We start from the raw sequence: 9,973 nt of genomic DNA, 5'->3' as shown, positions 1-9,973 counted from the left end.
GCTCGTATGCATCACATGTTTATTGTTGTTTTTTTTCTAAGGCAGTTGCCTTATTACCTTTTGGTCTTCCAGGGTGCCTTGGCTCTCCACCGGAGCATATACCGATCTAGGGCCAGGCTCGAGGACATGAGGGATGAGCATCAGACTGCTTTGGCCGGCCTTAAGACTGCCCAAAAGCAGGAACAGGATGCCCAGGATGCCAAGGATGCCCTGGCGACCGTGCAGGCTGAGCTGGACGCATCTCGACCTAAGCTGCAGGAGGCTGAAGCTACCAAGGCCGCACTAGCCGCTGCGAGGACTGAGCTCGAGGAGGCCAGGGCCACTCAGGCCGCGGTGGACGCCGCGAAAGCCGAGGCCACCCTGACGACGGAGAGGGCAGCTTCCAGCTCCTCCATGGAGGCTATGCTGTACCACTGCTGGGTCTTCAACCCGGATGGTGACTTCTCCTTTCTGGGGGCGGACGCATGGGAGTCCTTTCTAGAGAAGTTCAAAGCTCATCTTCAGCAAGAGGCACCCTCCGAGACCGGGGAGACTTCCACAGCCACCGAGCAGGAGGGCGAGGTGGTGACCTCATCGGAGCAGCCTAGCGGGGCCTAGGACTTCTCTTCTCTTTTTACCATTCAAACATTTTTTTTTTACTTTCTATTGTGAGGTTTTCTAACCTCGAGACAATTGGTTTTATCAACTTTATTCTTAATTGATTTACATCCTTTTGCCTCTATCTCATTTCTCTTTTAATACTCTTAGTTTCTGTTGGTGCTGTGATTGACTTTTTATGCTTTTCTAGGAAAAAACATGCTAATCAATTTTGAACCAACTTCTAAGATAAGTCCTGGTTGTTTCTTGGACATTAAATTAAAAACTTAGTTCGCGTTAATTTTTTTATTAATATCTCTTGATTTTTAAGAAAAACAACGATCAATCAATTTGAATTAACTTCTAAGTTTTAAGACCTGGTTACATCCAGGATGTTAATTTGAAAACTTAGTCTACGTTAATTTTTTATTAATATCTCGTGCTTTTTAAGAAAAACAACGATCAATCAATTTGAATTAACTTCTAAGTTTTAGGACCTGGTTACATCCAGGATGTTAATTTGAAAACTTAGTTCACGTTAATTCTTGATTAATATCTTGTGTTTTTTAAGAAAAACACTGATCAATCAATTTGAATTAACTTCTATGTTTTAGGACCTGGTTACATCCAGGACGTTAATTTGGAAACTTAGTCTGCGTTAATTTTTTATTAATATCTCGTGATTTTTAAGAAAAACAACGATCAATCAATTTGAATTAACTTCTAGGTTTTTGGATGACCCGGTTATATCTAGGATACGACTTAGTTTGCGTTAGTCCTTTATCAATATCTCGTGCTTATTAAGAAAAACAACGATCAATCAATTTGAATTAACTACTAAGTTTTAGGATGACCCGGTTATATCCAGGATACGACTTAGTTCGCGTTAATCCTTTATCAATATCTCGTGTTTTTTAAGAAAAACAACGATCAATCAATTTGAATTAACTTCTAAGTCTTTAAGATAACCTGGTTGTATCCAGGCATCGTATGCCCCCCAAGTAATTAGGAAAGGGTCTTTCGTGGTTACTTGAGATTACATCCACAAATATACACAATAATGAAAAAAGATTTAATTCTCATTGCTTAATAAACAAAAGATGGCCTTTCTGATTAAGCCTCACAAGGGTATCACTGATAATATTTCTTCAGATGGATTGCGTTCCAAGTTCGTGGGACTGCTTCTCCAGTCAGCCGAGCTAACTTGTAGGTTCCTTCCTTTATGACCTCGATTATTTGATATGGCCCTTCCCAGTTCGGTCCCAATACTCCGTCTTTTGGATATTTACTGGCTAAGAAGATTCTCCTGAGGACCAGGTCGCCAATGCTAAAGGCACATTTTCTTACCTTTGAGTTGAAATAACGAGTGATCTTTTGCTGATAATGCGTGAGCTGGAGCTGTGAATCTTCTCGTCTTTCATCAATCAGGTCGAGGGACACGCAGAGCAGTTCATGATTGCGGTCCTGGTCATACGCCTGGACTCTATCCGAGGCTACCTTTACCTCGACAGGAAGGACCGCCTCACTCCCGAAAGCTAGGGAGACAGGAGTATGACCTGTCAGAGTTCAATGCGAGGTCCGGTATGCCCTCAGTACCTGGGGGAGCTGTTCTGGCCAGGCCCCCTTGGCTTCGTCCAGTCTCTTCTTAAGGCTTGCCTTTAGCGTCTTATTGACGGCCTCGACCTGCCCATTTTCCTAGGGATAGGCCACGGAGGAGAAGCTCTTTACAATGTCGTGCCTCTCACAGAATTCGGTGAAGAGGTCGCTGTCGAACTGCGTTCCATTGTCTGATACGATCTTTTTTGGCAGCCCGAACCAACAGATAATGCTTTTGACAATGAAGTCAAGGACTCTCTTTGAAGTGATTGTTGCCAAGGGTTCTGCCTCTGCCCATTTGGTGAAGTAGTCGATAGCCACCACTGCGTAACGGACCCCTCCCTTTCCAGTAGGGAGGGCTCCAACCAAGTCGATTCCGCAGACCGCGAATGGCCACGGGGACGAGATCATCTTTAACTCGACTGGGGGAGCTCAGGAAACTGTGGCAAATCGCTAGCACTTGTCACATTTCTTGACGTAAAAGATCGAGTCCTTTGACAGGGTGGGCCAGTAATATCCTTGCCTTAAGATCTTCAAGGCCAAGCTTTGCCCCCCAGTGTGATCTCCGCAAAACCCTCGTGCACTTCTTGCAAAATGGTCTTCGCTTCGCCTGGCAAAACACATCGTAGGAGGGGTAGAGAGTACCCACGCCGGTATAGCACCCCATCTACCACTGTATACCTTGGAGCCTGGTAAAGTACCCGCCTTGCGTTATTACGCTCTTCAAGCAACTTTCCTTCGGTGAGATACTCGAAGATGGGGGTCATCTAGGTCAGTCTGGCGTCGATCATCTCGACCTCCGCCGCGACTTCTATGCTTTGTTTCTCCAAGAACTCTACCAGTACCAATCCCAAAGTCTCCATCTCCCCGGAGGTAGCGAGCTTTGTGAGGGCGTCTGCGTTGGCATTCTGCTCCCGAGGTATCTATTCAATTGAGCCCCGTTCAAATGCAGACAGCTCGACTTTTACCTTGGCTAGGTAAGCAGCCATCTTGGTTCCCCGTGCTTGGTATTCACCTAGCACCTGGTTTACCACGACCTAGGAATCGCTGTAACACTGAACGGAGCTGGCCTTCAGCTCCTGGGCCACCCTTAGCCCGACCAGTAAAGCTTCGTATTCAGCCTCGTTGTTGGATGCCTTGAATCCGAATCTCAACGCCGAGTTGAATCTATGGCCTTCTGGGGATATCAAAATGATTCCAGCCCCGGATCCGTTCTCGTTAGAAGAGCCATCTACGAAGACCCTCCATGAGGCCACCCTTAAAGGTTGATCGGTTATGACATGTATTGAGTGGGACTGGAAATACGGCCTAAGCTTTCAGGAGGCCGTAATGAGACAGAAAACCATCTTCTCCATCAACGGATATCGGGATTCAGCTCCGAGAAGCCTCTTGCTGATGTATTAGACTGGCTTCTGAACCCGGTCTTCTTCTCGGACCAATACGGCGCTAGCTGCGTCTTCTGTGACAGCTAGGTAAAGGAAAAGAGGCTCTCCTGCCGTTGGTTTGGATAATACTGGCGGCTCGGGTAAATGTGCTTTTAGGTCGAGAAAGGCACGTTCGCACTCCTCGGTCCATTTAAACTTCTTATTCCCCCGGAGTAGGTTGTAGAATGGCAAACACTTGTCGGTAGACTTAGAGATAAACCGATTGAGGGTCGCCACCCTTCCTATTGGGCCTTGAACGTCCTTTCGCGACCGAGGTGAGGGCAGCTCGAGCAGCGACCTGATCTTATCGGGGTTCGCCTCGATTCCTCTGGTGTTGACAATGAAACCCATGAATTTTCCAGATGCGACCCCGAAAGTGCACTTCTGCGGGTTAAGCCTCATGTCGTATTCTCTCAGTATCTTGAAGCATTCTCCCAGGTCGGAAACATGGTTATCGGCAGCCTTCGACTTGACCAGCATGTCATCGACGTACACTTCCATGTTCTTCCCGATTTGGTTGGCAAACATCTTGTTCACCACTCTCTGGTATGTAGCCCCGGCGTTCTTCAGCCCGAACAGCATGACCTTGTAACAATAGACGTTAGTTGGAGTCATGAAGCTAGTGTGCTCCTAATCCGCTGGGTTCATGGCGATCTGATTATAGCTCGAGTATGCATCCATAAAGGACATGAGCTTGTGCCCCGCCGTGGCGTCTACCAATTGGTCGATCCTTGGCAAGGGAAAACAGTCTTTGGGGCAAGCTTTGTTTAGATCGGAGAAGTCGATGCAGGGCCGCCATTTCCCGTTGGGCTTCGGGACCAACACAGGATTAGCGACCCAGACCGGGAACTTAGCTTCGCGGATAAAGCCGCATTTTTTGAGCCGGGCTACTTCCTCTTCTAGGGCTTCAGCTCGGGTTGTTCCTAGGCGCCTCTGTTTCTGGGATTTCACTGGCACACTCTTATCCAAATGGAGGGTGTGCATGATGACACTCGGGCTGATTCCCACCATGTCCTCGTGAGACCATGCGAACACGTCCAGGTTCTCCTGCAAGAACTTGATCAGCTCCGCCTTCCTTTCGTCATAGAGGTTTTTCCCAAGCTTAACCATCCGCGAGGGATTCTGTGGATCGATATTTACCTCCTTGAACTCTTCAATATCTTGGAGCTCAGAATTATCCTCGCCTATTCTGGGATCGATATCATCACTTAAGACGATATCTTCCCCTCTGGCACTCTGAGGTTTTTCAATTTCAGGATTAGGCAAAGGTTCCTGAGATTCCTCGTTTCCACTCTAGACAGTTATCGTTAACTGCCCGGGTTTTACTTTTCCCTTCATGGAAATGCTGTAGCATTCCCTAGTAGAAAGTTGATCACCACGGACCGTGCATATCCCCGTGGAAGAGGGGAATTTCAGTGCAAGGTGGCGGATGGAGGTAATGGCTTCAAATGCTATAAGTGTAGGTCGACCCAAAATGGCATTGTATGTGGTGGGACAATCGATGACCACAAACTCGAGGAGTTTCGAGACTGTCCGAGGTCCCTCTCCCAAGGTGATCACCAGCTCGATCGTTCCTATTACCACTGATCCTTCTCCAGAGAATCCATAAAGCATCATGGAGGTTGCTTCCAGCTCGGTGACAGACAAACCCATCTTCTCCAGCGTGGACCGGAACATTAGGTTTACCGAGCTCCCATTATCGACCAGCACTCTCCTAACCCTCTGATTAGCGAACTACACTATTACGACCAGAGGGTCGTTATGAGGGAACTGGACGTGGTCGACATCTTCTTCAGTAAATATGATTGGTTGCCTTTCCAACCGCTGCTGCTTTGGTAGATGCTTCTCGGGGACAAACTCCACTTCGTTATGAGCTTTAAGTTCGTTGACGTATCTCTTTTGGGCACCTCTGCTCGTGCCAGCCAAATGAGGATCTCCAGAGATCGTGGAGATCTCTCCTCTTATCATGGGAGGAGGGACGTCCTGATCTACCCGAGACCCGGGCTGACTGACCGGGACTTCCGGAGCTGGATGGCTTGCGGGAACTCTATTTCGCGCATACTGAGCCAAAGGTCCGGCTCTGATGAGAGTTTCAATCTCATCCTTCAGGTGCCTACAGTCATCAGTATTGTGGCCAATGTCGTTGTGGAACCGACAAAACTTGGAAGGGTCTCGCTTACCTTTCTGGTGCTTTAACGGCTTCGACTTCTTCCAGGGGAGGCGAGGAAAATTTGCTAGGAAGATGTTCTGCCTAGAGTGGGTGAACTCGGTATAAGTCGCGTATACCGGCTTAAATTTTTCTACAGACTTGCTTTTCTTTGGGCCGTGCGGGTTGTCCTCGCCGTTCCCCTTTCTTTTGCCTCCACCAAACTGGTTATTCTGCATAACGGTCTGGGTCGCTGTCACGACCTCCGCTCCCACTCCAGCAGGCTGTTTAGGGACCGGGCAGGTTCCTGCGGCCGAGGCTTGCGCCTCCTCCAGGTTGATCCATCCTTGGGCCTTATTTAGGAATTCATTTACGGTGCTGACTCCCTTCCTTTGTATCTCATTCCAGAGTTCGCCCCCCCCCCCCCTCGACGAGGATTTTAGTCCTCAAATCCATGAGCTTGGAGCTGTCATCTGCGTCTCTGGCCCGAGCAGCGACGTTCGCAAATCTGCTCAGGTAAGCCTTCAGAGGCTCGTCGGGTTGCTGCCTTACGTTTGCCAGGGTGTTGGCCTTGACGCGGGCAGCCTGGGAAGCTCGTAATGCTCTCTTGAAGTCAGTAGAGAAAGTTTTCCACGAGCTGATTGACTGTGTTTTTACTCTGTTTGAACCACTGTCTGGCCGGCCCAGTCAAGGTGGAGGGAAATATTAAACACCTCAGCTCGGGGCCAATGTTGTGGGCCATCATCAAGGTATTGAACATACCCAGATGATATGACGGATCCCCGTCTCCGTTGAATTTGGACAAGTGCGGCATACGGAAACCAAGCGGATATGCCGTCGCTGCTATGCTGGGGGCGAAGAGCTCAAGTTTGTCCCCTGAATCATATTCGTATTTTTCTTTTTCTGATAGGAGCTTCCTCATCAGCTCCTCCATCTGAGCCAGGCGCTCAAGGGTTTTGTCCTGATTTCCTTTGTTGTTCCGGGGCTGTTCAACAGCTCTGAATCCATAGTACACGTTTGGTGGGTTATTGTCCCTTCTATCTTGAGATAGGTTATGTGGGACATTCCTGCTGTCGCGTACCTCGGACAGGTCTTCCCTTTGGCGAGCACGGCTGCCGTTTCCCACCGGGTCTCCTCTTTGAAAGTTTAGACGATCTCGGAGGTCGTCCCTCGGGGCGGCTTGAGGACTCTGCGCCGAGCTCAAGCGTTGGCGCAGGTCTCCGCCAGAAAGGTCATTTCGACGACTTCCGGTCCAATAGCTCCCATTTGAGAAGCTTGGAGCCCGCCTCTGAGGATGAGGATTCAGGACTTCTCTGGGCGCCCTGCTACGATGGGAAGGCCCTGCGGAAGGTGGATTCCTCCTACTACTCCCATGAGCTGGAATATCTCGGACTGGCTGAGGAGGAGACGGATATCTTATCGGTGAAGGAGGATGCCTGACCGGGGATGCAATCCTGGTCCCGTCAGGGCGGATTAGGTTAGGTCGGGGCCGCTCTGCTCTACCAACCTTCGGATCCTGCGCTCGACGGTTTGAGCAGGGTGCAGGACGGCTGGCTGGGACGGCCTGTCGTTGTGAGCCCTCCCCGGATCTCCTTCGCGAATTCCCTCGAGCCCTCTTGGGCGCACTCGAGGGTGGAAGTGAGCTGGGAGTTGAAGTTTGGACCGATCGGCTGTACTGTTGCTCGGCCCTAGGTAGTTCTTCAAAGGTGGTCTCCCAGTGGTGCGATGTGGGAGTAGAGTTGGACGTCGGGGGTCTGACCGACCGGCTAGGCCTGGACAGATTACCCCGGCGGGACTTATGAGTCTCGCCTTGCCTCCTTCCGACGTTAGCGTCGGTTGTAAGAGGGGGTAGTCGGGCCAAAACCTCTTGAATCTGCTGGTTAGCTTTTGCCAGCTTACTCCTCAGCAGTGCATTCTCCATTTCTACCGCCGTGTATAAATCTGGGCTCAGATTAGGTGGCCGGGGAGCCGAACTTCCAGTGTCATCTTGGCCTATTGGCTGCTTGCCCGGCCGCTGTTGAACCTCAGGGTTCTGATCATCGGAGATGGCGGCATGATGGGCCTCCTGCCCATCACGTTGGTCCGCCTCGTTACCATGTCTTGAGCGAGTGACCACCATGGTTGGGTATTTGCAATAGCACCAATCTAACAAGCTCTCAATAAAAGCACCAAATTGTTGACGCGGTTCTTCATCAACAGATAATTAATAGAATAAGAGAGTGGGATTAGTGCTAAGTAATGAACCGTAACAGACGAATGATCTTAAAATAAATTTGTCACACGAATATCTTTTTAGGTGGTTCGAAGGTTAAAATCATTCTACTCCACCAGCCAATATTATTGGTACCTTTCTAGTATTCTTTACAGGGTGTTTCTTTACACAATAGAATCCAACCCTTTGCAACTCCTAGGGTCTCCATATTTATAGGAGAAGGCACCTGGGGGTTGGAAAGGGGGGGTCATCTCGTGACCTTCTTACCCATCATGTCACTTCTGTGACATTCATGATTAATTCCTAAAATCTAACAAATGAAGTGTGGTCTAATCAATAGGTAAGGGGGATAATGGGCCGCAAGGCCCGACCCAGTCGTGGGTGCCTGAACACCCACGTTTATGCTGTGTGTCCGAGAATTCAGGGATATATCAGACACGTGATGTCTGATATATGCACGTTTACTTTGCATGGCTAACTTAATAAGGGGTCACAGATGCCAACTCAAGCTCGTACCTCGAGCTGGATGTCTTCTTAGCTCGCGGTGTCCATACTTCTGACCTGACTCCTTAGTAACCTTAGTAAGCCTTTGGTTACCTCGAGCTAAAGAGGCGGGACCTGGTAACAGTAGCTCCGGGTACATGGCATCCATGTGGCTAATATATAATTATGCCATTTCTCAGCTCGCTAATAGCCCGTGGATAATTAGGGCGTACACATACTTTCTCTTTTTTTTTTAATACATAAATAAAAATTCTGAAGAATTTCATTAATTTATATGCCTTCTTTCTAGGGACAGATTTTTCCATTACTTGTAGCAGGGGCTAAAAAAAATTGTTTTTTTCATGACTTTTTTCTTTGGGTTTAGACAAGTTTTTCATTCAAGCTAATAGTTTATTAACTGTAATATGCAACCACTTTTTCTAGCAAAAAAGTAGCTTTCATACCAAGTATATATTTTTAAGAATTACTTTTTAAATGAATATATAAATAGTGGTGTTTAATATAACTTTAGTGTTGTGATTGTGCATTTTGGGGCAGATAATTATTTTAAAGACTAGTGACATTATGCTTCCAATGTTTGTATTAGTAAATAGCATTAAACGACATAATCAGGTTCAGGAGAACCAAATACAACACTGAATTGTTGAGAATTAGTGCTTGCTTAGTTTTTTATTGGTAAAATCAATGATAATGTTTAATTATGCTGAAAGAATTTGTGATATACTACTATATATCATATATGCTTCTAGTGATCATTTCTCTGTTTGTATATTGGTATGAAAATGCTTGACATATTGCACTTTTGTTTTTATTATATCTTTACTAAGTTTGACATAATTTTTTTTTAAATACAGATATGGATAAAGATTTGAAAAGAAAATTAGAGCTTCCATTTTTTGGAAGAAAAAAAAGCAAACAATGATGCAAATGCAAAGACAAGTAAAGCAAAATTCAATCTTGGAGATCTTCCCACTGATCCAGGTTTAAGGAGAATTTTGAATTATAATCCAAATATTCGAGACCGAGTTAGAAGACATTATATGCAAATGGGTCCTTGTCAACCTCGACATCATGATTTTCCCAAGAAAAAATGTGGACAAGCACTTAGAATATGTAATCCTAATTGGTTTGATGATTATAATTGGTTGGAATATAGCATAGAAAAAGATGTTGTATTTTGTTTGTGGTGTTATCTTTTACCAACTGGTGGTAAACCAATCTTTTGTTATTGAAGGGTTTTCAAATTGGAGAAAGATAGAAAGATTGAGTACTCATGTTGGACATGTTGGTAGCAAGCACAACCAAGCTCGTAGAAACTTTGAAACCTTGATGAACCAAAAGCAACATATTGAAACTATTATTTATAAGCAGTCAAGTCAAGTTAAAAAAGAATATCGAACCCGGTTGGAAACATCTGTGATGTGTGTACGATATCTTTTACGACAAGGACTTGCCTTTCGTGGCCATGATGAATCTCCGGACTCAACAAATCAGGGTAACTTCCTAGAGCTTTTA

This window comes from Humulus lupulus, chromosome 8, assembly GCF_963169125.1.
Source record: "Humulus lupulus chromosome 8, drHumLupu1.1, whole genome shotgun sequence".
Taxonomy (NCBI): domain Eukaryota; kingdom Viridiplantae; phylum Streptophyta; class Magnoliopsida; order Rosales; family Cannabaceae; genus Humulus; species Humulus lupulus.
Note: the sequence above shows the minus strand (reverse complement) of the source record.